Below are 26598 nucleotides of genomic sequence, written 5' to 3' on the forward strand. Positions count from 1 at the left end.
ATACTTAGATTCTTCTCTTCTTTTTGCAGTTCTCCACTATGACTTTATTTAACAATAAATAATCCTTTGCTCCATATCACTTTCTTTTATTGCCCTTTTGTTCCACTGCCATAATTGTTTTCTTCTAAATGACTATAAACTCTGACAGCATCAATTCCAGTGTATAGTTTATATGTCATCAGAACGCAAATTACTGGTCTATAGTTTATAGGGTAGCTTGCAGGTTCACTCTTAATTAGGAACATTGTTTTTCCTCTTATAACCAGGTTGGTGTCTGTTCAGGGTGTGCATATAAATTGTTCTTACTCATAGCTAAATCTTCGTGCAAAGATGTTAATACTTTTAACCAGAAATTAGGTACTGCATCTGGGCCTGGGGTTTTCCAGTTAGAGGCTTTTCTTAACTTTGTTTCAATCTTTCTGGCTGTTACTTCATTCCATTTCATACCCTGAACCTTTGAACTTCTTATTCTCTCTTTTACTTATTCTATCCATTTAGCATCTTTATGTTCCACAGGATCTTCATAGATACTTCTCCAAACTGTATCTAATTCTTGTTTTTTGGTGGTCTTTCGATCCCTTTTACATTGTTTCCCAATTCTCTATAAAACTTTTTTGGGTCATCAATAAATTCCTTATTTTGTACTTTTCCTTTATATTTATCTGTGTATCTTCTAAGTTTTTCCACCTGTGCTGAGATTTTCAGTTTGTTATAGATCCTGGTCTCTTCTGATACTGTGCATTGCTTTTACCACATCTATCTTTCTTAATATTTTCGTTGATCAGTTCCTTCTTCTATATTATTTATAAGAGTGACACTTCTTGTTTTAAATGCATTATAGTTTTCTCTGTTCAATACTTCTATGATGGTATTCAATTTCTCCCCTTCCTTTCACTCACTACCCTGTGTTCTTGTGGTAGAACTTTATCAGTTATTAATTTAGTTGCACAGAAATATATCCTGTTTACTTCTGTTATATTGCATGGATCTCTGTGGACAGCTCTAATTACTGTGTTCATTTGTTTTATCAGACTTCTGACTTTTGGAGTTTTATTGACCTTCTGCAGTCTATTTTTTAATTGATCTTAATATATCTATTTATATCTATTAAATCAAGCAACTCTTCTCTTAGCTCATTGTCTTCTAAACTGTGGGCACATTTTTTGTCTTCCATTTCCTGCCAGCATTCTATGGGAAGTTCTAGACCATCTTTCTGTGGCACATTCTCTTCAATGTCATTCTGTGCCATCCATTGCTCTGTCATATGGGAACTCATTGGCCTATCACTCCTCAACATTGACTGCATCAGACTGCATGGACTCTTACAACATGGAAACAGAAATGAGCCGCCAAAGCAGTACTTTGTGATATGTATTTCTGACCGGTCTATATAAGTTTTATTTTTCTGTGTATCATAAAGTGAGCCATCAGTAGCAAACTTGCTAAGGAAATGCAGTGTTCCACAACATTGAGCAAACTGGGAAATCTAAAAATGGTCCTCTACTATCAAGTGATGACATCAACTGCTAATAACTGTGATACATGGGTCTATATTATTTCCTTGAAAGACATCTCCATCAAATCCTTATTCATTGACATGACTACAGCAAATTATGCATTCAGTGAACAATCATTCCACTGAAGTTTTTCCATGGGAAAGTAAGAAGGTAGCCAGCATCAAAAATGTGCCCTTTTCCACACTGTAGTGTGATCTCGGAGTTTGTATACATAAGTAGGGGGTTGTGGCAAACATAGCCCCCACCTTCGTGAGTTTAATATTATGTAGTTCATATTACAGTTGTTCTAGTGGCCAAGTAGTTCTTTTGATAGGAAAGAAGTTCAATGATTGTAAGGTTCACTGAACGGCTGCTTGATGGGTAGTGATCGATGAACAGCCATTCAATGGAGACATCTTTCGAGGAAATAATATAGACCCATGGTACATAAATCCGTTCATCCAGTTGTACTATGTGTATCCCCAGACCACTCATGTTTTCTGTCTTTTCTCAATTAAATGCTATACCCCTTAACTAATAAGAGCAGTTACCATGCACATTTCTTTATCACTTCTGTGGAGTACTTCTAAGGACATCAGCCTGCAATTCTAATCATGTAAAGGCAGACACACACAGACTGGATTGCTACTCCCTGTTCCTTGGCTCCTAAAGAATCATGTCTACCTTACAATGAGATACCACCCACTATTCATGCAAAGGTGCAGGATCAAAACTCACCTCTTTGTGTTTCATTGAATGACTCGTTAGATTAGATCCTCCTGACTTTATTATAATTTTAGGTATTTATTCTAGCCTCAGAATACAACAGAAGCCAATAAAAAAAAAACATTTTTCAGAAAAGCATGAATGTTCTTACCATTACGTTTATTGAAACTACTAAACGCATTAAAGGCAGACTGGCTCATAGTCATGGGCATCTTAGTCTGTTATAAGTCCATGGAACCCCCTGCCGTTGATGTTTAATGTGTACCTGTTAGCAGAATTACATCTGTTTCAACATAAAAAGTTCAAATGCTGGCATTATGCTTCATTATCAAAAGGGTGTAGGGTAAGTACTGCTAGACACATTTAAAAATCAGTCCCAGGGTGGCATTTACACATAGAAACTGAAAAGATCAACCCTACCCCTGAAGTCATGGCTAAATCTAAGCAATGTTCTTCCTTTTAAAGATTTTCCTCGTGACTGTAATGTTTGCCTTCATGAGTATAAAGCTGCTGAATCTCTTCAAATCATCAATGGTTTATACTTTTACAGAAAGAAAATAAGTAAAGTACCTTAATGGAATGGTGTCCTCATTTGGTCTGAAACTATTTAGTGCCAGTCTGTATGCTTTTCCACAAACAGTTGTGCTATTTTAATAAAGCATCATACCCATAGCAGTGCTGAAACACCTGTGAGAAAAATAAAAGGCTGTTCAAGTGTCTCAATTAGGATGTCAGGTCAGGATGCCCCATTCTGTTTCTTTCTTTGTTGAAATTGAAAGTGATAAGGGTAAGAATATTTCACACTGATTTGCTTCTTGCATTCAGTTCCACTAAAATAAAATCAGCTAGCCCATATCATATGGCTTGAGATTATCTTCCAAGTATGGCACTATTGTCTTCATAACAGATAGAAGAAATACACCCTTGTTATCAATTTAAGGGATTGCCTAGTAAACATGTTTCCTTAAACCTATGCTTTATACTTTATTATAAGGTCCTGCATTCAGGAAGATGACATTTTCCAGATGTATAAAAACTGTCAGTGTAGTATTTCTATAAATTAATTTTCCTTTCCTGAATTCGAACATAGTGATAACAAGGCCTGAATGTCTGGGCAGCAGTGTAATGGAAGGACAGAATGTAGGTTCACTGGTTATGTTGTCTGCCTCAGAGCTCGAGAGTTTTTATTCAACTTGAATATCAGGCAATATTAGTGGAAAATTTATATGCTTTCCCTATGTGCTGAGTTTATTCCAAATTTTTATGTATTTATTCTACCCACAGAATGCAACAGAAACCAGGTAAAAGTTTTTATTTATTTATTTATTTATTTATTTATTTTTTTAGAAAAGCATGAATGTTCTTACTATTATGTCTATTCAAACTATTAAACCATTAAAGGCAGACTGGCTCATAGTCATGGGCATCTTAGTCTGTTATAAATCCATGGAGCCCCCTGCCGTTAACATTTAATGTGTACCTGTTAGCAGAATTACATCTGTTTCAACATAAAAAGTTCAAATGATGGCATTATGCTTAATTATCAAAAGGGTGTAGGGTAAGTACTGCTAGACACATTTAAAAATCAGTCCCAGTATGGCATTTACACATAGAAACTGAAAAGATCATTCCCTACCCCTGAAGTCATGGCTAAACCTAAGCAATGTTCTTCCTTTTAAAGATTTTCCTCATGACTGTAATGTTTGACTGCTGAATCTCTTCAAAATCATCACATGGTTTATATTTTTACAGAAACAAAATAAGTAGTCTAAAGTACTTAATGGATTGGTGTCCTCATTTGGTCTGAAACAATTTAGTGCCAGTCTGTATACTTTTCAGCAAACACTTGTGCTATTTTAATAAAGCATTATACCCATACAGGGCTGAAACACCTGTGAGAAAAATAAAAGGCTGTTCAAGTGTCTCAATTAGGATGTCAGGTCAGGATGCCTCATTCTGTTTCTTTCTTTGCTGAAAATAAAAGTGATAAGGGTAAGAATATTTCACACTGATTTGTCTCTTGCATTTAGTTCCACTAAAATAAAATCAACTAGCCCTTATCATATGGCTTGAGATTATCTTCCAAGTATGGCACTATTGTCTTCATAACAGATAGAAGAAATACACCCTTGTTATTAATTTAAGTGATTGCCTAGTAAACATGTTTCCTTAAACCTATGCTTTATACTTTATTATAAGGTCCTGCATTCAGCAAGATGACATTTTCCAGATGTATAAAAACTGTCAGTGTAGTATTTCTATAAATTAATTTTCCTTTCCTGAATTCGAACATAGTGATAACAAGACCTGAATGTCTGGGTAGCAGTGTAATGGAAGGACAGAATGTAGGTTCACTGGTTATGTTGTCTGCCTCAGAGCTCAAGAGTTTTTATTCGACTTCAATATCAGACAATATTAATGTAGATTTTAGACACTTTCCCTATGTGCTGAGTTTATTCTAAATGTGCATGTATTTATTCTACCCACAGAATGCAACGGAAACCAGGAAAAACGTTTTTCTTTTTCAGAAAAGCATGAATGTTCTTCTCATTATGTCTATTGAAACTATTATGCCTATTAAAGGCAGACTGGCTTATAGTCATGGGCATCTTAGTCTGTTATAAGTCCATGGAACTCTCTGCTGCTGATGTTTAATGTATACCTGTTAGCAGATTTACATCTGTTTCAACATAAAAAGATCAAACAATGATATTATGCTTAATTATGAAAAGGTAATAGAGCGAGTATTGTAGACATGTTTAAGAATAAGTCCCAGAATGGCATTTACACACAGAAACTGAATAATCAACTCCTACTCTTGAAGTCATGGCTATGTATTCTTTGGTTATGATGTCTTCCACGGCGCCCCAGCATTTTTGGTTCAGACTTGAACATCAGGCACTTTAAGTGTGGAATGTGTATGTTCTCCCCACATATGCTTTGTTTCTGGTTTCCTTAAAGCAATCACAGTCTTTGAAGGGTACATTAAAAACCATTCAGAGATATTGATTCACTCATGACCTTATGGCTTGGATCATGGCTGAAATGTGAAAAAAAAAAAAAACGTGAGTTCACTTACTTGATTAGCAAATGAATACATTAAAATTAAGTTAAATTAAATGTTTAAAACGTTGATTAAATAGCTCTTTTAAAACTATCAGAATTATAGAATATGCTAATATTTTAGCAGTCTGTACTTATCAGAAATGAGCATACAGAAACTAATAAACCTTTTTATATTAATTGTATACATGTGTGTGCATGTGTAAGAGCAAATCTAAATCACAACAAATAATGCTCAGGTATCAGTTAGCTAGTTTGCTTAGAAATAAATGATAAGCCTATGTATGCTACAAATGCTAAAAATAAGAATAAGAAATAGAATGTTATTTTGTTCAGGGGACAGATGTTCTCCATTGCATCTCTACTCTCCATTTAACTAAATGTATTAACTGTCCAATGTCATGGGATCTTGGAGTAAACCAATCATTCTGTATACTGCAGGGTAATAAGACCTTGAAAGTTAGATACATGTATGATGGGGAATGGAAAGGAAGCAGGTATGGAAAGGAAGCATACCTCTCAAGTGTACCTCATTACGAGGAACGTACCTCATTTGGGGTCTTAAAGGTTCATGTTCCTCGAAGTTCCTCAATGTTCCACATTGAAAGACTCTGTCACACATTCAGTGTTAGGAATTTTTTTAAGTGAAATCCATGGTAAATAGAAATTAATCATATTAATTCATTGAAAGGTCTTCCTTATGAGTAAAACCAGCATATTTTAACCATCCTATGACCTTCCTAGTTGAAGTTGATAGTAAGCCATTAGTATGTGTTCCACATTTTGCCCATTTGTTCCACATTATGAGGAGTAGTGTTCCTCATTTTGGAGAGCGAGGGTTGAGAGCTATGAAAGGAAGCCCTTACATTAAGAGGTGCAGAAGGACACCAACTCCTGCAAAGTAAAATGCTTACTGTAATAAACTTCAGAATGTGTTCCTTAATTAGGTTTTGTACATTTAAATGTAGTTATTTAGTTATTTAGTGTTTTGAATGTCAGTCTGCTATATCTCCTGTAGTTTATATCTTATAACTCACTCTACTTCAGCTTACAAAAACATTAACACTTTGTACTCTTCCATATAAGCACAGATTCCACTAACAGGAGATCTACTGTTCATGAATCCTGTCTCTTGAAATGCATCTTGCCTGTTACTAAGTCACAGAATTGGGCATTTTTTATCCACTCTGCTGCAAGACTGTAGTAGTGTGAGAACTTTGTATTTCTTCCTTACAAAATGTTTATCTTTTTCCCATGGTTGTGTGACAGTGAAGTCAGTATATATATATATATATATATATATATATATATATATATATATATATATATATATATATATATTGCTAAATAAGAGTGCGAGTGTGCGTGTGTGTGGGGGGGGGGGGATAAGGCTTTGTTTTGGATCAGCCACAAGTTTAACAGATCTTGTTTGATAAGTTTAACTCATCCAGTTTGCTATTTTTGGGTTATATGTCAACTTCTTGTAAGGAACCCTCCTAGTTGGTGCTACTGTTTTTTACATGCTGTATATATGATCATTTTCATACTGTAAATTTACTTAACTCTTTTGTTATATAAAAGAATCATATTTTTCAGTGAAAGGAGTAGTACATGCACATACCTTGTAGGCAAATTCTTATGACAGCCCCATCTAATGATACGCAGTGATGGTCCACTTCTACTGATTTGATGGTAAAATGGCATTTTGTTCAAAACAGCAGCATATCTGAAATGAGCAAGGGACACATCTAATGCTGTCAAGGCCGCAGCAATTTGAGGACAGGGTGTATGATAGGCAGCTTCATACTTCTCTAAAGAAAGATGTGGAAAGATCTTGGTGTTAGTTTTTTTTAGACGGGTGTGCTATCGTACCTAGAATCAGGAGTGTGGAAGACATTGTTAATACCCACATACAATACCAGATATTGAAACAGCAGATTCATGGACAGCGCAGCAAATTTTCAGAAAAAAAGAAGTAGGGAAGAATCTTAGTAGATCTGAGGAGAACAAATGGAATTCACAAAAGTTGGGATCAGGCCACAATGCACCACAGGGGTCAACTGGCTGAGTGGGATTCAAGCTAGATATCATAAAACTAGAAAGATAAGAGAAGCTATGCCCATATGTAGCATCAACTATACCTGTCAGAAACTGAGTTAAATCTAGTAACATAACATCAGCAGAAGGGTGTTGGTAAGATTGCAGGGCAGTACCTTACATAATATTAATATCAACGTACCAGGACAGGGCAGATACAAATTCATATAAGAGCCAACAGTTCTCCACATGTCAGACATCATGTCCAGAGCACACATGGAAAGCATGTCTTCTGAAAAATGAAACCGTCATCCTTAATGAGGCAGTTGGGAGAAACATATGACATATACCAAAGGACAGTGGTCCAGCTGTGATGCCCACCTTGCTGAAAAAATGACAGAATCAACAGTGTCAGGTTTTCAGACTGGATGCATCAGCTCCCTCACTGAATATCATACTGCTCACTCCTGGCATTCCAGTCCAAGAAATAACAGTATGGATGCACCCAGTGTAAAATAGCATGCAAATTAATAGCCTGAACAATCAAGGCATATACAGATGTAGCAAGCCATGACTGAAAAACTTTATGCAAAAACTAGAATTGTACACAGAGTTATCCACCTGTCTACCATGTCATTCAACTTTTGATGTGACCCGTAGATGCAGTATTCACAACAGAAAGTAAACATACAATATAGGCACAAAGAGGCAACAGCATGTGATTACAATGTGTAGGTCACTATCCACATTACTGAATGTCTACCCGAACAACAGATTGAATGTTAAAAATGATCCATTGTAGTTGATTTTACTACACCATGCCATCAGAACCTTGACACATGTAATGCTGCTGACCATTGATCATCTGTGTGGATACACCAACAGCAGATTCTGTGGCTGTGAAGACATTGGCAAATGATGGCCACAAATTGTCTTCAACAATCAGAAACTGATGTCTGTAGACTGCACAACACTAACAGTCTATTTTCACTGTGTGCATCACATCTCTGTACAGTGTGTAAAGGCATGTCCTCAAAAACATACATTTAAAACCAAATAATCAAAAAAGTAGTGTCCAGTAAAAGGGCATAAGGGATGGTTAGGGGAGTCTGCCAGGGCATACCCCATAATATTAGTGGGAGAGAGAAAGGGGGAAACTAGGATAAGATAAGGTGAAATGCAAAAGGCAAGCAGGAGAATGGATTCAAGTTATGGTGGTAGAATATGTGCCGAATCATGTTTGAGGGAGGTAGGGATTTTTGGGCAAGAGGATAGACTCAAGTTTTAATTTATATACACAACTGCAATGGAGGGAAGAGGATTCAACCAATGAGAAAGTCATTGGCAGGTTTGGGCAATCTTAAAGGTTGTCAGGAATGCATACACAAGCATCCACACAAGACATTAAAGGTGGAGACGCAGAGATACACGAATGAGTGGTGAGGCACATGTAATACAGAGACTGAGCACTGAGTGATTTAAAACTGGGATAAAATTATGAGTATAGACATTTCCTCTTCCTTCTACAAATAAGAACCTTTGCTAGCATTGCTACTGATCTCCAGTGTAATATTTCACTTGACTATGTCAGGGTTATCTTGAAAAGTGGAATATACAGATTAGAAGTAATCTGAGCAAGTCACTTAACTAGCCACTGTTACTGGATCATCCTTGAAAAGGGCATTTTTATCCAGTGTGCTTACCTTGTCAAAAAATATGTAAAATTGACAAAGAATATACACTGTACAAGTTACACAAACATGATGCTTCAGTGACAAATGCTGCATATAATGTTTGCTGTGCTGCCTGATATAACATATGATGTGCTGCAGTGTGTGTATGTATGTGCGCGTGCATGTGTGTGTGTGTGTGTTTGTGCACGCATGTGCAGTTAGTTTGATTGAGCTAATTTTCATGATGTCATCATTTTTTGGATCATTGATCACGATCAGGGTTGGTGTTAGTATTTTGGGGGCCCCCAGCAAATGTCACTTTGGAGTCTCCTGGGCACATCTATCCTAACTATCACCCTGGTACTGACACCCTTCCTAAGCAACCTTTTAGTTCATGCTGCAAACTTTTAGGAGTAGTCCAGTCAGATGGAGCATGTAGCTACAGCGGTCTTACATTATGACAGGCCTGTATACCACACTCTGTTGGCCGATCTCACAAACGAACATTCACAGTTATTGGCATTTAGTTGCAGCACTGATACATTACAACAACTCTATGTACAGGGTGGGACCCAAGTGAAATGGCACCCTAGGTACTGTCTACTGTTTCACCCAGGTGTGTGTGTGTGTGTGTATGTGTGTGTGTGTGTGTGTGTGTGTGTGTGTGTGTGAGGGGGGGGGGGGCTTCAACTACACAGTATACATATGTTTTAAAGCAAGTCAATGGATAAAATGTGGTTGATTTTTTATATTAAACAATTTTTAAGTTTACATTTGATGAATGTCTTGCAATTTGAAAAGTTTTTTTTTATAAACTATGTTTGCTAAAATGTTCTTGTGTTAAAAGGTGTTTGTAGTGCATTTCATTTTAGCATTAAGGTAGTTGTATCTTTAAAGGATTGTGAAGGGTGATGACATCACTCATTTTAACAGTATTTAAAGACTGTACTATGGAGTACAGTTAGATTCTGATGAAGTCCCCAGTTTAGGGGATAAAAGCGCTCAATCTGTGTCTTTGTACGTTGGAAGTATAAAAGCAGCTTGGACTGAAGAGTTTGGCTGACTGAAAGTGTTTCCTATTGTTTTACAGTGCATGTTTTGGACTTTTTTAGTTATATTTTACACTGTGGTTACTTTTGGTTTATATAAATATATATATACATATATATATATACATATATATATATATATATATATATATATATATATATATATATATAGATATATACATATATTTGTGTGTGTGTGTATATAATATATTTATATATATATATATATATATATATATATATATATATATATATATATATATATATCTATGGATCTCTATCAGGTTACTGAATTACCATATGACTGTAAATTAAAACAATGGGATGAGAAGACTGACGTCATAGAAGAACAAAAGTTTACAATGCCAAAATGCATAATCACGAAAACTCAGCTGCGGTTGTCACACATTACTTGGAGCTACTAAATGGAGATCTTAGTACAGTGAGGATTGGGAAATTTACCATCTTCCCCACTGTAGTGTGATCTTGGAATTGATATCTTAGTACAGTGAGGATTGGGAAATTTACCATCTTCCCCACTATAGTTTGATCTTGGAATTGATATATCTAATTTGCAGGCGATGTGGGGGGCACAGGGGTGCTTGCCCCCTGCAAAAATGTTTAAAAAGGTAGATTTTTTTAAATTATGTGTTTGAAATGAATAGATGATGTCACATAATTTCATAAAGCTATAGTAGCAGATTTGTATATGTGGAAATGGAAGTTTTACTGTAAATAGATCTGTCCCTTTAAAGCACAGTGTAATTCACGGGAAGTTATGAGGTATAAACTGAGGACTTTTAGTTGATTTTTCTTTTCATAAAAAAGTGAAGGTATTGTTCTGTTTGTATTCACAAGAGTGTGTAGGGTATTTGGGAGTGAAATGTATTCGGTGTTATACATTTCAGCATTGTAAAGTTTTATTGTGTGATTTTGGTGTGGTCGTCTCATTGTTCTAAGGTTCGGTCTTATTATAATTGTAATTCGATAATCTGATAGGGATCTGTATGAAATCTTAATAGGTTTCTCTCTAATTTTCTCTACAAAACTTCTTTAAAAGAACTATTACACTTGCATTAAAATATTTTTAACAGATAAGAAAAAGTTTTGGTTCAGAAAGTCCCTTGCTGTCAACCTTTCTTTTGATATGTGTAAGTTTCTTTTCCTGCTACCTCTCATTCTATATGATGATTGAATTTTTGTATGCTTGTCTCAGGTTTCTTTTTTTTACCTAAACAGTATTTGTCTACCACCCCACCAGGGTCTGAGACCACCCCAAAATTGAGCATGTTGCCGTTCTTAATGTGGTCTGGTCTAGTATATCGAATACTTGTATCATAAGACTTCATTTACATCCGAAACTCCTCTTAAAACATTTCTCATTAGTGCTTTCAATAAACAGCACTTTTCTTTGTAAAACTTATGATTCTTCTTTTTCACACTATATCTGAAGATGGTTATCATAGTGTCGCATTACAAATTCTTGAGACTAACGTCCATGCAGAAGCCCATGGCTGGCCTAAATACCACAGCCTTCCAGCTTCCACAGCTAGCTGATGGACATTAGGATGTTGGAGGTATAACAGGTGCATTGTCCAGCACCATCTTCACTTTTTTCATGCCTTGTATCCCATTACAAGACCATATTGCTTGTTGTTTCTTGAAGTCTTTTCATCAGTCGAGCTGTTCTGTCAGAGTGTTTGCAGATAAGTACCCAGATGGGGATTTTCCTTATCTTTCTTTGCTGTTATATGCTTTTTTGTTGTCAATGTTAAAAAGAAAAGTTAATAGTTGCATTTCTTGTCGGAAGCAAATATGCGTCTATATCATATTATCGTACAATGTAAATAGCGAATGCTATTTCATCGTACCAATAATATCGAAACAACAAAATATCAAACAAATTGAACAGCAAATTCTTTCCCAGGGAAAAAATTCACTGCTCCAAAAAAAAAAAATAAACTTAAACACAAATTTAAGTGGAAGGCTTCACCCGCCACCCCCCCCATACCCCCCCCCACTTAAATATACCAACTTCGAGATAGCACCATAGTGGAGGAAATGGCAAAGTCCCGAAGACAGCCCACCAAATTTTTTCCCTGGGAAAAAATTCGATGTTTCTTGACTTCGCTATTTTGCCATTTTGACAGTATCGGATCGACTAAATAGCATTCGCTATTTAGTCCATTTGATAGTGTCATATAGACCCACAAATACATCACAAGGATTTAATTTATTATTACCTTTTTTTGCCTTGGGCCTCAGCACATTGTTCCTAACTGTTCCTAATGTGTGAAGTTAAATAATAAAACTATTACACATATGGTTGAAACCCTCAACAGAATATAGAGTCAGGTCAGGCTGGGCCTTTGCATGCTATGATATCCACCAGATCTTAGGTTGTCCTTAAAAAAAAAAAAAAAAAAAGAAAGAAAGAAAAGAAAAGAAAAAAAAAGAACAAAAACAAATATGTGAAAGAGAGTGACATGAGAGACCCCACCAATACCTCTGTGTCTAATTCCCCATCAAGACTTGAAGACTTGTCATTGCTGACACAGGTGAGGTGTCTTTGCAGCCCCCTTGTATGATGCCTGTTAGGCCAGAGTCCTCTAGATTGACCCCTCTGGAGGCCACTGTGACTTTTGCCCAGTCCTCATAGTCCAACACTAGGCCAACATCAGTTGGATCCGAGACCACTGTCCAGGATTCTGCTTCTGACACCGGGGTCCTGCTGACTGAGAGGGAGGACGGTATCCCCTTGATGACTGTAAGGGAAGAATTGCCTGGAAAACAGACTGAGGTTGCAGTTGCCATCTGCATTCTGAAGCCTTTTCCAAACTGAGAACTTCCAAGCCCAAGAAACAAGTAGGTTTGCCAAGCTGACAGAACCCCTTGGCCTTTCAATTCAGATCTCACCACAGTACATAGCTGGGCTGCCTCAGATCTTCATGGACTTCAACAAGTCTAGGTGGTTCACACAGGGAAAAGATCCTGTTCCATGAACCTCAACTGGGAAAAGAAAAAGGGACGCTCCCCCAGGGAGATTATATCTCTTGAGTCAGAGAATGAAGAAGAGATGTTTTATGTCCATTATCTTCCTCCTTAAAAGTATACTGACTCAGATTCTGAAGACTCATTATTTTCAGCCTCACCATCTGATATTTTTTCTTTTGAGACACCTGCAATAAGATGAAAAAAGCTTTCAGATGGGATTCTAAGGAATTTTTCAAGCCTCAAGCTAATCTCAAGAAGCTTTTAAGCCTTTTTCTTCCTAGACCTTTGGCATTTCCTCTGGTCCATGATGTCTTGGATGATGTGTCTAATTACATATCTCTGCAAACCAACTCCCATCCCCCTGACCCTGGAAAACCAGACCACTTTTCATAGAGCATTTGAATTCCACAAGAACTTCTGTAAAAATTCAGTGGTGGATTCAGTAGTGGTGTCTGCGGAATCTTACAAGAGACAAATGGCAAAGCAGCCAGGAATTCCTTACTGGCTTGAGAGTAGACTGGTTGACAGATTTGACAATGAGCCTTACACCTCAGCCAGCCTATCCATGAAAGCTCTTAACCATCATATATCCTCAAATACCATCAGACATTGCAGGAACAATAAAATCTAAGGCAGATGGGCTACAAGACAAGAGCTTCCAGAGGGAAATTTTGGATTTCTGCAGTGAAACTCTTCAAGGGTCTAAACCCTCACTGAAGTGTGGCCATGTTGCTCTAGATGCATCATGCAGGGCAGATGTCAATGGGTTAGTCACATGCAGACAAGCCTGACTGAGGAATCAGCCTGTCTCAGATCAGGTAAAAGCACAGCTCCTTTATGCCCTTTTAGAGCAGAGAAGGGTTCTCTGTTTTGACTCCCAGTTGAGAAAATGTTTGAAAGTGGTAACAAATGAAATCTGTTAAGGAGTTTTATCTAACTCCTACCCCTAGATGCAGTAGAGATTACCCTCAGAAAATCCTGGGCCTTTTCCTCAAAGAGAGAACAAACCAAGCTACGAAGAGGGGAAACAGCCCAGTACCCACGTAGGTGATAAAATAAACAATGTCCCAGACCTTGGGGGAGGGAGATGAAGGACTCTAACCCCAGGAGCAGCTAAGACTACAGTCAGTATCTTTCTCCATGCCTACCCCAAAGACTGTGATGAACATAGTAAAGTTGTGTAGGTAACGTACCATAGTTGTAGATGTTTGAGGAGGTCATTGTTACAGTACCATTTCCTTCACTCCTTCCCCCCTTTCTACCTACCTAGGGTTGGAGGTAGGTTCCCTTGTCAATTTCTCTCCCAGTTTTTAAAGCCATCTTCTCTAGGATAGGGTGTCAGTCTGTCAGTGTAAGTCATTTGGGCAGGACATGTCTAGTATTCTGGATAAGAAAAACATGAAGATAGTGTCAGCTGACACACCACTTATATCTCCGATGTCTTGATGTTTGATGGCCAAGGGGAGGAGAAAGACTCTGGTATTTTGACTAGCCATGGATTTATGCATGGTAGAAAATCACAAGAATCATTACTGCAGAATTGATCTACTCAAACATCTGCAGTTATGGCAGGTTATCTACGCAACTGTACTGTTTCTCTACAAATCTAAGGCATTTTTATAGGCACAAAAATGTCCACTCCATTCCATAGTTATAGTAAATACATTATTAAAAGTTGTTATATAACCTCCCAACAGCAACGTGGGCTAGTCAGACTCACCAAATAGTGCATCTGCCAGAAGTATGGATGACATAAATTTAAAAAAAGATTTTTGCAGGGAGGACAAACTCACCTGCAACTTCCATGTAGGACAATTTTCTCCCACCCTTAGTTATAAATGCATTATCTCCATGGTATCTCAATTGCAGAGAAAAAGAAAAACCTTTAAAATGCTGTAAAAATGCTTCACAGAACTGCATTCTAGCAGTGCAGCCACACAATGCAAAACCAGGTCATGAGTTGCAGTTTTAGCCAACAGGGATTAGGAAACCAAGATTTTAATAACTACATTTCAATGAAAGGTAGAACTTCCAGTTCCACCATCTTCTACCTATGAAGAGCATAATCAACCCTATTTAGTCTAATCACACTTCCTTTATCTCCTTATCTAAAACAAATAATCAGTAATTCCCTGCATTCTGTTAATTTGCACAGTTTCATTTCTCACTGATGCAATTAAAATACCTTAACGTTTCATTCCTCATATACCTTTTCTCCCAAATGTTCTCATATTCTTAAATCTGTCCATTAACAGTATAATGTGGAATTAGAAATATACATTTGAATTACTGTGACAATCCAAAAAAAACCTGCTGTCTAGCCAGTGTAACCATACTAGTGGTACACTATATGAAATGTCTTTTCATTTTTTTTTTAATCTTAGACTTTTCTTCCACATTCTGAGATGTCTGAAAGCATTCTACCTGTCCATCCCATTTTATGTTTCACAAGCAAGATTGTATACCAACTAACTTTTCATTTTAAAACCATAACTTCATTTGATGTTTTTACACCTTTACTGTCATTCATATTTGAGGATGCAAGGAGTAGAGGTGGCAAAGGTGGATGAGTTTAAATACTTGGGGTCAATAGTTCAGAGTAATGGTGAGTGTGGAAGAGAGGTGAAGAAGCGAGTACAGGCAGGATGGAGTGGGTGGAGAAGAGTGTCAGGAGTAATTTGTGACAGATGAACGTAAGAGTGAAAGGGAAGGTCTACAAGAGGGTAGTGAGACCAGCTATGTTATATGGGTTGGAAACAGTGGCACTGACAAAAAGGCAGGCGTCAGAGCTGGATGTGGCAGAGTTAAAGATGTTAAGATTTGCACTGGGTGTGACGAGGGTGGACAGGATTAGGAATAAGTATATTAGAGGGTCAGCCCAGGTTGGAAGGTTTGGAGACAAAGCCAGAGAAGCACAATTACATTGGTTTGGACATGTGCTGAAGAGGGATGCTGAGTATATTGGGAAAAAGATGCTAAGGATGAAGCTACCAGGTAACAGGAAAAGAGGAAGGCCTAAGATAAGGTTTATGGATGTGGTGAGAGAGGACATGCAGGTGGTTGGTGTGACAGAGCAAGATGCAGAGGACAGGAAGAAATGGAAACAGGTGATCTGCTGTGGCGACCCCTAACGGGAACAGCAGAAAGAAGATGATGATGATGACTGTCATTCATATTTGTACCTTCCATCCTTTGTGAGGCTCTTACAGTCATCTCTGATGAAGCAACATTTATTTATTTATTTAAAATTTGTTTACTGGGAAAGTCTGACTTGGAACGAGCCAATTTTCAGTGGAGACCCAGGGAGAAATGCTCCAGACGCATGTCTTTGTAATGTGGGAGGAAACTGGAGCACCCAGAGGAAACCCACACAAATGTAGGGAGGATATGCAGACATCGCAGAGAAGCCACACAAGATGAGAGTTGAACCAGAGAACCTCTTGCTGTGAGGTGATAATGCAAACTGCTGCACCACTGCACCAGCCAATAAAATCTCTTTCTCCTGTTTCAGTTCCTATACCCAAAGGAGTACAGAGCTTTTGTTATTCTAAGGTAGTCTCAACCTGAATTATTATATTTTTTGACAACCTTTTATTAAAGTATTTTTTATTTATTTTGCTTATTATAAGTCAGCTGTATTTACAGCTGCTCTGTCTTCTCATTAACATCTCTTAAGGTACTCCACATTCTTGTAAATAATTTTGTTCTTTTCAACTTAAAGATCACACAGCAGCTATTTTTTTCACCTAACATATCCTATGCTTTGCGTGAAACATTTTGATAAAGCACATCTATTTCTTAATAAGCCTTTCCCTTAAAGTTAAAGCAACTTTTTGCTCTACATAAATGTTTGTAGCCTGTTTTCCCATACAAATATTTAAAAAGATGAACTCTTTGACCATCTGTAGCATTTAATATCAATTTCATCTTTATTTATCCATCTAGAAGGCATCATCATCAAAGACAAAGAGCTCTTTAAAGGTAGACAATATATCTTGTCTTTTTTTAACCAAGTAATAATGTCATCTTTCATGACTAGATCATTACTGAGCAAAATTACAATGAAACATAATATTTAGAATTTTTAACACCATGATTCATAAAATCTAGATCACTTTTTTACTTTCACAGTTAAAGTAGAAGCAGTCATATAGATCATCAGTTTTGAATACACTATCAGAAATATACTCACCTTCTATACGCAGGAAGATATATATGTTCCATTGATTGTGTTAGTTTTTTTTTTTTTTTGAGATTATTTTACCTACAATGTTATTTTCTAGAATGTCATATGTAACAGGACTGAAAAGAGTCTTAAAACATTTCTTCTTTTAACATCAAGTCTATACAGATTTTGGACTTTGACTCCTCTGTAAATGACATATGACATCATTGTCTCTTTAGTATTATTATTTTAATGCAAATATAAAATAGCCACAGAACAGTCCAGTCAAGTACAGACAAATTATTTTCCAGTCAGCAGAACTGGCCAAGAATTCTTCAGAGCTATCAGAGTCCTGAATGGTGAGATCTTTTTTTCCCAAACTCCACCAGGTATTCTATTTCCACCAGCTCCTCAGTTATTTGTGACTGAAGGATGTGATGCAAATTTTGTCTCATTAAATTGATGCAGACCACAAATCAAACTACAGTAATGTGATCCTTAGAGTCAGTTCTGAGTGTCCTAGAAGGTCCTTTTAATATTGCAACAACAGGTAAGACAACATTTAATACAGGGGTTAATGGTTATAATATATACAATATATATTGTTTTATGCTCAACTTCTGAGAGACTTGCTTGGCTACAAACATCTGCATTAGAAGCTGAAGTTAAGTAAAACTTGCAGTAGTGTATTTTAGTCTTGCGTCAAGTACAAACTTGCAGTTTTAAAAGTACTGTATTTTAATTTTTTTCTGTTTCCTAATTGTGTGTTTCATTGAACAGTGTGCTGTGTGTCTCTCTGCAGTTAGTTCCCCACCCACCGTCCCTGTTCCTGTGTTGGTATTAGTTTTTGTGGCTCTGGAATTGCCTGCCCCTCCTGTAAGTCTGTATTAGAACACTCCTCCTGGGTCCATCTCATTTGCTCACTTAACCGAGTATAGTGAGACCATATTCTGAGTCTAGTGATCACTCGACTTAATACAGAGAGAAGATTTGAGAAGGCCATCCCACTTAGGTTCTTCCTTCCTCTCTCCTTGCACTTAAAAAAAAATAAATAAATAAAAATAATGCACTTTATTCATCTGCTTTTACTGTATTTGTGTTTCCTCCTACTTTATTTTGCTTTTCTTAAAAGTACTCAATTTTATTTATTCTGCTGCATTTATTACTGCTTGGTAATAGCCTGATTAAACTGTAACTGTTATTCTAAGTCTTTTTGTTTAAGCACTTGGGCTTCATACCAGTTGTTTTACATCAAGAAGGTTTGTGGCCTGCACTGTTATGGCAGGACAGGTAGCTTACATCCTTCTGAGCTGGGAATTGCTGATTGAAGACCCAGTGTCTGCTATTCTAAAAGTGTATTAGTTCTGGCTTAAGCACTTGGGCTTCAGGCCAGTTATTCTGCATTAAGAGGGTTGTGGTCTGCACTCATTTGGCAGAAGAGGCTGGATTCTGCCCTTCTGAGCTGGGAATTTCTGGTCACAGGCTTATTGTGCTTGCTTATTTGAACTGTTTCTTTCTGAAATTGGTGTGCCTTGTTGCTGTAGCATAGACCAGATTCAGGCCTGCTGAATCTAGCTTTGTTTGTATAACTTGAGCACTGATCCAGGCCATCTTTTTATGGAAAAGGTTCCCCTGCACCCTAGTAGCAGGAGTGCGCAGTTAGAACTTGTCTGATTGAAGACTGCTGGAGCAGGGCTCAGTTTTGAGCTTTTTTCCTGGTTAATTGGGTAACTTGTTTAAATCAGTTTGTTCGTTTTCTGTTGTTTTATATATATATATATATATATATATATATATATATATATATATATATATATTGCACTTTATTCATCTGCTTTTACTGTATTTGTGTTTCTTCCTACTTTATTACTAGGGGCATTGACTACAACTCTGATCTGCGATATATAACAATAAGTATCCTTTTCTGTGCATTTAAAGTGTTTTTTTATTGTATCTGCTTTATTTTCTGAAAAAAAAAAAAAATATATATATATATATATATATATATATATATATATATATATATATATATATATGTATGTATATACATACATACACACTTGTTTCCCGCCTTTCTAAGCTAGTATAGTCCAGTTTTTAGGTTAGTGCTGAATTCAGGGCTGTGTTACAAATCTCTGTGTTTGCCCATACCTTACTTGGATAGAAGGAAGTTTCTCTGTTCACCTGTGAGACAGGGGAGCTTTGAGCAGCCTATCTGTCCCTGCAGGAGTGGTTTCAGCCCATAAATTCATAGTCAATTTGGGAGACGCGGTGGTGGTGCTGCGGTAGCGTTGTCGCCTCACAGTTAGACGTTGCCCGTTCGATTCTCAGTTAAAGCGTCTACTGTGTGACGACATGCGTGAATGGGCGTTCCTTCGTTGAAGGTTGTGCGTTAGGCCCGGCAAGCCAGCATGTAAAACTCTACTGCCAATCATTAGCGGACCGGAGTTCCGCTGTGGCGACCCCTAACCGGGAAAAGCCGAAAGACGGTGTGTGTGATTGGCCAATTTGGGCTAATTTCTATCTCTTTCATTTCCCTGCTATAAATACCCCATTTGCCCGGTTTTGCGCACCGGCCAGCGCCGGTTAGCTAGGGTAAAACTATTCCTGGCTCCACAAAGTCTCCTCTTCAATTTTTCCCTTGGAACTAGACAAACTTTCAACTTAAGCACTCAAGCCATTCATTTCTCAGCCTGGCAGTTGCTCAAAACGTATAGCAAGCACTTATAAATCCTAGCACCAGACCCTCCTGCACTGTACAGAAGGACAAGGCTCTCTATTCGACCTTACCAGCCATCCAGTAAAACAGTTCACAGTACCTATCCAGGCATGTCTAAAGGGCATTTTCAGGTGTACTCTCCAGTCCAACTGGTGAATCTGCGCATTTTGAGGCAATGTTACAACCCTCTCCTCCTACCACCAAACATTAATACATGCGAGAGATGCAATTATACAGCCAAACTGGAGGCTAAGCTCTCTAAACCCAAGACTGGTTCAGACAGTCGAGAGGAGAAGGGAAATACTTGCATCACACCACCAGTCTCACATAGACTCATTAAACCAGCACCAGCAAAAAACACAAATAAATACATGAAAACAAACTCGGAGGCTCTAAATAAAAATCTGCAAAACCAACAGATACCTCCAAAGCAAACAACCAAGCAACCACCACCCCCAACACAAACCATGAAATACATACTTCACAAAACCAGTGTGCCATGCAATCACAGCCCTTAAGGCAGAATAACATACCCAACATACTAGTAATAGGTGTCTCTATAGTCAGGCACACTGACGTCCCACTCACTAGGTTGAATAAGGAGAAGGTTACTGTTAGCTGCCTGTCGGGTGCCAGGATCTGCCACATAACACAAGCACTCAGGTCACTCCAGAACAAGTACAAATATAACTCTGTCATTGTCCATGTTGGTGTGAATGACCTGAGCCATACCTCCCTGGACTACATGAAAAGAGACATGGAAGAGCTCTCTGATCATGTAGCCCAGGCCGGTATGACCCTGACCCTGAGTAGCATCCTGCCCTCTCCAAGAATGATACCACGGTATAAAGAAAATTCTCAATTACAACAATTGGCTAAGTTTATGGTGTCATTCAAAGGGGATCCAGTGTCTGTCCACCTGGGATGACATGCTCGAAAAGCTACACTGCTTCGTTAGAGACGGCTTGCACCTGTCACCCTTAGGCTTTTGAATACTGGCCAAGGCTCTTGCCAGCCCCATACCATAGTGCCTCTTTAGGCAAGGCTCAAACGACAAACCCACCACCATAAATAGCACACGTAACAAAAAACTGAGGGTAATGCTACTCAATGCCAGAAGTCTAAGCCTCAAAATGCATGCACTCAAGGCACTTTTCAGTATGGAGAAAATCGATATATGTGCAGTAACAGAAACCTGGTTTAAGGCTCCAGAGAGCACCCCAGCACTACCAGGCTACAACTCATACCATATATTTCAGCCACAGAACCCAAACCAAAAAAAAAAGGTGGGGGCGTATCCATATTCATCAAGGATACCCACACCTCCAGATTAGTGGCACAGCACGATGCTTCAGAGATCATCCACGTGCAACTAACAACAGGCAAAACTGCAATTCAAATTGTAGCTTGCTACAGATCACCCACCATGTCCCAGGACCCCCATTCTGCATTTCTGGAAACACTGGGAAACATAAAAGTCCTACCAAACACCCTAATGTTGGGTGATTTCAATTACCCAAACATTAACTGGGAGAACTACTCAAGTACTAACTCCCTTGCCCAACATTTCCTAGAATTTATAAACACAAATGCTCTGGTTCAACTGGTCAACACTCCCACCAGAGGTGACAACATATTTGACCTGGTCATCACCAACATGGGCGACCGGTGTTCCACACCAGAGGTCAACCCCTTGCTGGTTAGATTTGACCATAAACAAATCACTTTTGATATCCACATTCTGCCCCCACCCCCGGACAAGGAAACCACAGTGAAAAACTTTTCAAAAGCAAACTTCATGTTACTTAAGACAGAGGTGGAAAGTTTCAAAGCCCCCATGCTGAAGGATAATGCTGTCCAAGCTGCAAAATCCTTTACTAATGCATTCTACGGGCAGCTACAAGAATGCATGGATCGTGCCATCCCAAGCAAAACCAAGACTCACTCCTCCAAGAAAAGAAAACCAGTCTGCTGGACTCCTGCCATAAACAAGCTATATAATAGAAGGAGGAAACTAGTCCAGAAAAGAGTAAAATCCCAAGAAGGGAAGACATCCCTGATCAGTATCATCAAGAAGCTATGATCCTTCATAAAATCATCCAAGGCGAGCTTTGAAAGAAAAATTGGCAAGGACTCCAAAGATAACCACAAGGCATTCTTTAGCTATGTCAAGAATCTAAGTGGCAATGCTCAGATCTGCTTGGAGTTAGTGCAGAATGGCACAAAATACACTGAACCAAGTGATATCGCCAACATCCTGGCTGACAGGTTCAGCGCAAACTTCACCCCCCCCCCCCCCCTCACCCCCAAAAGGGCCCATAACCATACCAGAAGAATGTAGAGTCCCTGAAATCACAGACACTCAGGTTAAAATAGCTCTCTCCAAAGCCAAAAACAGAGCATCAATGGGACCTGACAGTGTCCCAGGCTGCGTCCTACATGAGCTCAAAGATGAACTAACCCCTCACCTAAACACAGTGTTCAAGCTCAGCCTCTCCACAGGCTACATACCCATAGAGTGGCACACAGCAATGGTTATTCTGCTCCACAAAGGTGGAGCCACAACAGACCCCAGGAACTATCGCCCTATAAGCCTGGCTAGCTTGGTCTGCAAGGCTGTGGAGTGCATCATCATGGAACTCATTAACAGAGACATTGGGAACCTCCAAACACTGTACCCCTCCCAGTTCGGCTTTGTTAAGGGCAGATCATGCCTTTTAAACCTGGTGGACTTCTTTGAGACAGTTACCAAGGCTATAGATGAGGGAAAGGTGGTACACACAGCCTACTTAGACCTAGCTAAGGCCTTCGACACCATTACCCATTTTGATATTATAGACAAGCTCACCAGCCTGAACATAAACCCCTACATCACAAGATGAGTTGCCAACTGGCTCACAGACTGAACCCACATGGTGAGAGTTGCAGGAGCTAGGTCCGACTCTAAACTGGTTACAAGTGGCATTTCCAAGGACTCTGTCCTAGGACCCCTCCTGTTCGGCATATACTTCTCCGAGGTACAGGCAAGCACAGGAGGACTATGGCTGACCAAGTTCGCAGACGACTGAAAACTAGGGGCTATAACTGACTCGCCGGCTGACACAGACATCCTCCAAAAGGGTCTCACTGAGATGGATACCTGGTGTCAAAATCATGGCCTCAAGCTAAATGTCAAAAAGTGCATAGTCATCCCCTTTGGAAAAAACAAAGTACCCACAAACTAGCACATAGGTGGTAGTCCCCTAAATACAGAAGACGTAATAAGGGATCTGGGGACCCAAGTAGATAGTAATCTCTCCTTTGATAATCACATTGCCAGAGTGGTTAGAAAATCCTTCTACATGGCCCACTTAATCACAAAAGGGTTTGCATACAGATCAAAAGAGGTCATTGTGCCCCTCTACTCATCACTCATCAGACCCATCATAGAGTACAATGCCCCATTTGGGATGTACCTTACAAGACACCTGAAACAGCTGGAAAGACCACAGAAGTACCTCACCAAGAGGATCACTGTCCTCAAACAGATGCTGTATGCATCTCAACTGAAGAAACTCCAGCTGTACTCAGTTGCATACCGCCTACTCAGAGGTGATCTCTGCCTGACATACAAGGCCATGTCCCACCCAAAATTGATGGACATGCTCCACCTAAAGAAAAACCTTATACCCTCGAGCCACATGCTCTAGGGATCTAAACCTCACCACAACAATAAACAGGACTTGCTGGAGGGATAGATTCCTGTCCCAGATACTTCCCATGCTTTGGAACAAGATTCCAGTCTACATTAGGCAGAGCTCCTCACTAACAGTTTTTTTTATTTCCCAAAATCCATCACAATAGAAAAATCTGCATTTTATAGGTTGATAGGTTCATAGGTGTGTACTAGGCTAATGGCCCTGGAGCCTTTACAGGCCTAGCCCATAGAAGTGCCCTGACATTGCATTGTGCCGCCCGACGTTAGACCAATAGTTGCATCTCAAGGGTCCGACATTGAAGCAGAGGTATGTATTTAAATGACATGTTAAAACTATTGTTAGGTTTAATTACCTCCTGTATTAAAGACTAATGAGACTTTTTTTTGAAAAGTTAAGTCAGACTTCTTATATAAAGTTCAAAGACATCTTTTTTATACTCTAATTTTCCCCACAAAGAATTAATCACTTTATTAGGGGACTTTCTGCTAAAGCATCAGTCTGGATTTAGTACAAGACATTAACACTATACATTAGACACACATATATATATATATAGATATACTTCACATGACTGAAAACTCAAAATACTCAATTTCATTTGACTGAGACCACAATACCTAATGTTCAAAACACAGAAAACTCATTTGACTGAGTCTTATTGTACTGAAACCTTAAAATGCTGAATGTCAAAATACTGAATATTAAGCCATAGACATGCACACTTACAACACCAATGACTAACTCTTTCCAAAACTTAAAAACTACTTACTTACCATCTTAACAGAAACCGGATGATATATAACCAAACTAGGTATGCCCCCCACTCCCCCCTAACTATATATGCTAATGATAGGATCGCACTGCAGTGGGAAAAAGGCCATAAACCTTTTCTTACCTTACAGTACTGTACACACTGCCACTACTGACAGGCCCGCATAAAACTTCTGCCATATTACTTTAGATACTTCCTGTAGAACAGAGTGCATGTGTTGTGTTTTAAGAAGCATATCAAGGACTGAATGTGCATATATAAATAGCAGGCATGTGCTATACTCAGTGCCATTTTGAAAGTCCAGCCAAAGAGTGTGCATGTATGAATGAAGGCAGCTAGTTTGCATATAAGTTACCTAAGTCAAAGTTAATAAGCTTTAAATGTGAAATGTTTGTACGTAATAAAGCTGCTTGAACAGAACCCACAAAAACTCATCTATTACATCCTGACTAGACAAATGACACTTCCCATAAAAATGTAAAGAGACATACCTACATTTATGAACACTACAACATTACTTTCTATGGTACTTCGGTATTCTGACAGTCAGCTCTTTAAGTTACAGTAATTTTTTTTTTAATCACAAACAAGTCACAGATGAAGGGAAACACACCACGTCTATGGCTTAAAATCTGGTATATTGAAATTCAGCATTGTAAGCTTTCAGTACAATGAGACTCAGTCAAATGAGTTTTCAGTATTTTGAAAATTAGGTATTGTTGTCTCATTCAAATGAAATTCAGTATTTTGAGTTTTCATTCACGTGACGTAGACCCATTGTCTAAATTTGTCTGTTATAACAGTCAGTTACAAGGATCAAGGTTGATGTACATGAACCGTTAATTACCTTAATTCAGGAAACTGAGCTAGACGATAATGCTTCAACAAGACTAAATCAGCAGAATGTGTAAAGTTGAATATACTGCTTCCATCTTTTTATTGATGTCTACAATGCTTTTGAGAAATAGAAAGCAGACATGGTTAAAATATATATTTATCCTGAAAATAGTACATCCAAAATCAGGTTGATCAAAATAATTTCTGGAGTTTTTGTTAATTCTGATGCAGCATATATGACACTTCAGCTGGAAAGCAGACCTATGATTAAGGAGAATTTAAGTACATTTACATGTCATAATATTTGTACAGAGAGAAATAAAAAGTATTAATTTTACAGCAAAACAGGAGCAGAAAAATTCTGTTTGTACAGTGTCCAACCTCAGAGGGTTAGACTCTAAGGCAGGGAAGAATTTTAGGAGTCACCATGTAGAAGAATGACATGGATGAATGTCAGAAGAATTCCCAAAGTGTCATTTTCCTTAGCCAATGACCAAGATTGTTTCAAATGTCTCCTTCCTTACTCCTGTACCTCATGAGTATGGCTATGTCTCCTCCTCCTTACCTTATAGCTGAGGTATTTTGCCCTCTATTCATATTATTGGAGGACAGGATGTCTCCCTTCTGAAGTAAAAATTTCCAATATCTTTTTGCCCACCATTCCTGCTGCCAGGTTCCTGACATTTACATTTGCTTTTCATTCTCAAAGTGTTTTACCATAAATTCCCCATGTAACATTATAGTTTCTGTTGCAGGACCTGAGTAGCAAACAGGCTGTTATCCAGGCTGCTGTGAAAGGTAGATACTTGTGACATTCAACTTACATGCCAGATTATGTAGCAAACTAACATACAAGACTGTCACTGTGCTGCTCTGTGATGTTTCATGCTCAAATGTACCAAAAAAAATGCAACTATTGTGTGACACACTGTTTAATGGGGTGGACTTAACCTTACTGTATACTGAATAGTGTGTCTCCTGCAGTTCACTATGTAGCAGTGATGCAGTGGGTTTGAACTTACTTCTTGTCTTTGCCCAAGGTTGGGCAAGTCAGTTTCTGACCCTCACTCTTCACATCTTTAACCAGGTCCTTCAGCACGGAGATTATTCATTGTTTCTGGGTTGTTTGGGTAACAGTTAGGACTTCAGTCCTGTACACAACAGAACTGGCCTTTTCAAAGTAACAAAAAATTCCCTTCGATCACTGACTGAAGGATGTCTTGCACTCATTTTAAAAGGCAATGGCATCATACTATTGCCAATCAGCGCAAAGTCTATTTTACTCAAGATAATAAAAAAGTTTATCACAAAGAATGGGGCCATCCGCGGAGGTGGTGCTGCAGTAGCGTTGTCGCTTCACAGTAAGACG

The 26598-nt window shown here is 38.4% G+C and overlaps 1 protein-coding gene and 1 long non-coding RNA gene across 2 annotated transcripts in view; one reads left to right on the plus strand and one right to left on the minus strand.

Annotated features, from left to right (window-relative positions):
* Positions 1 to 26598, plus strand: part of PDE11A (phosphodiesterase 11A) — a 3012459-nt gene that overhangs the window by 1683333 nt on the left and 1302528 nt on the right. The gene's annotated exons all lie outside the window — the stretch shown is intronic.
* On the minus strand, positions 4832 to 26598 carry LOC122805023. The gene is made up of 3 exons (XR_006365263.1): positions 26252 to 26598; positions 6907 to 7096; positions 4832 to 5262 (listed from the first exon to the last, which is right to left on the minus strand). It is a non-coding gene; the product is annotated as an uncharacterized LOC122805023 (long non-coding RNA).

Source organism: Protopterus annectens, chromosome 6.part0 (genome assembly GCF_019279795.1).
Source record: "Protopterus annectens isolate FY-2018-M chromosome 6.part0, PAN1.0, whole genome shotgun sequence".
Classification (NCBI taxonomy): Eukaryota; Metazoa; Chordata; order Ceratodontiformes; family Protopteridae; genus Protopterus; species Protopterus annectens.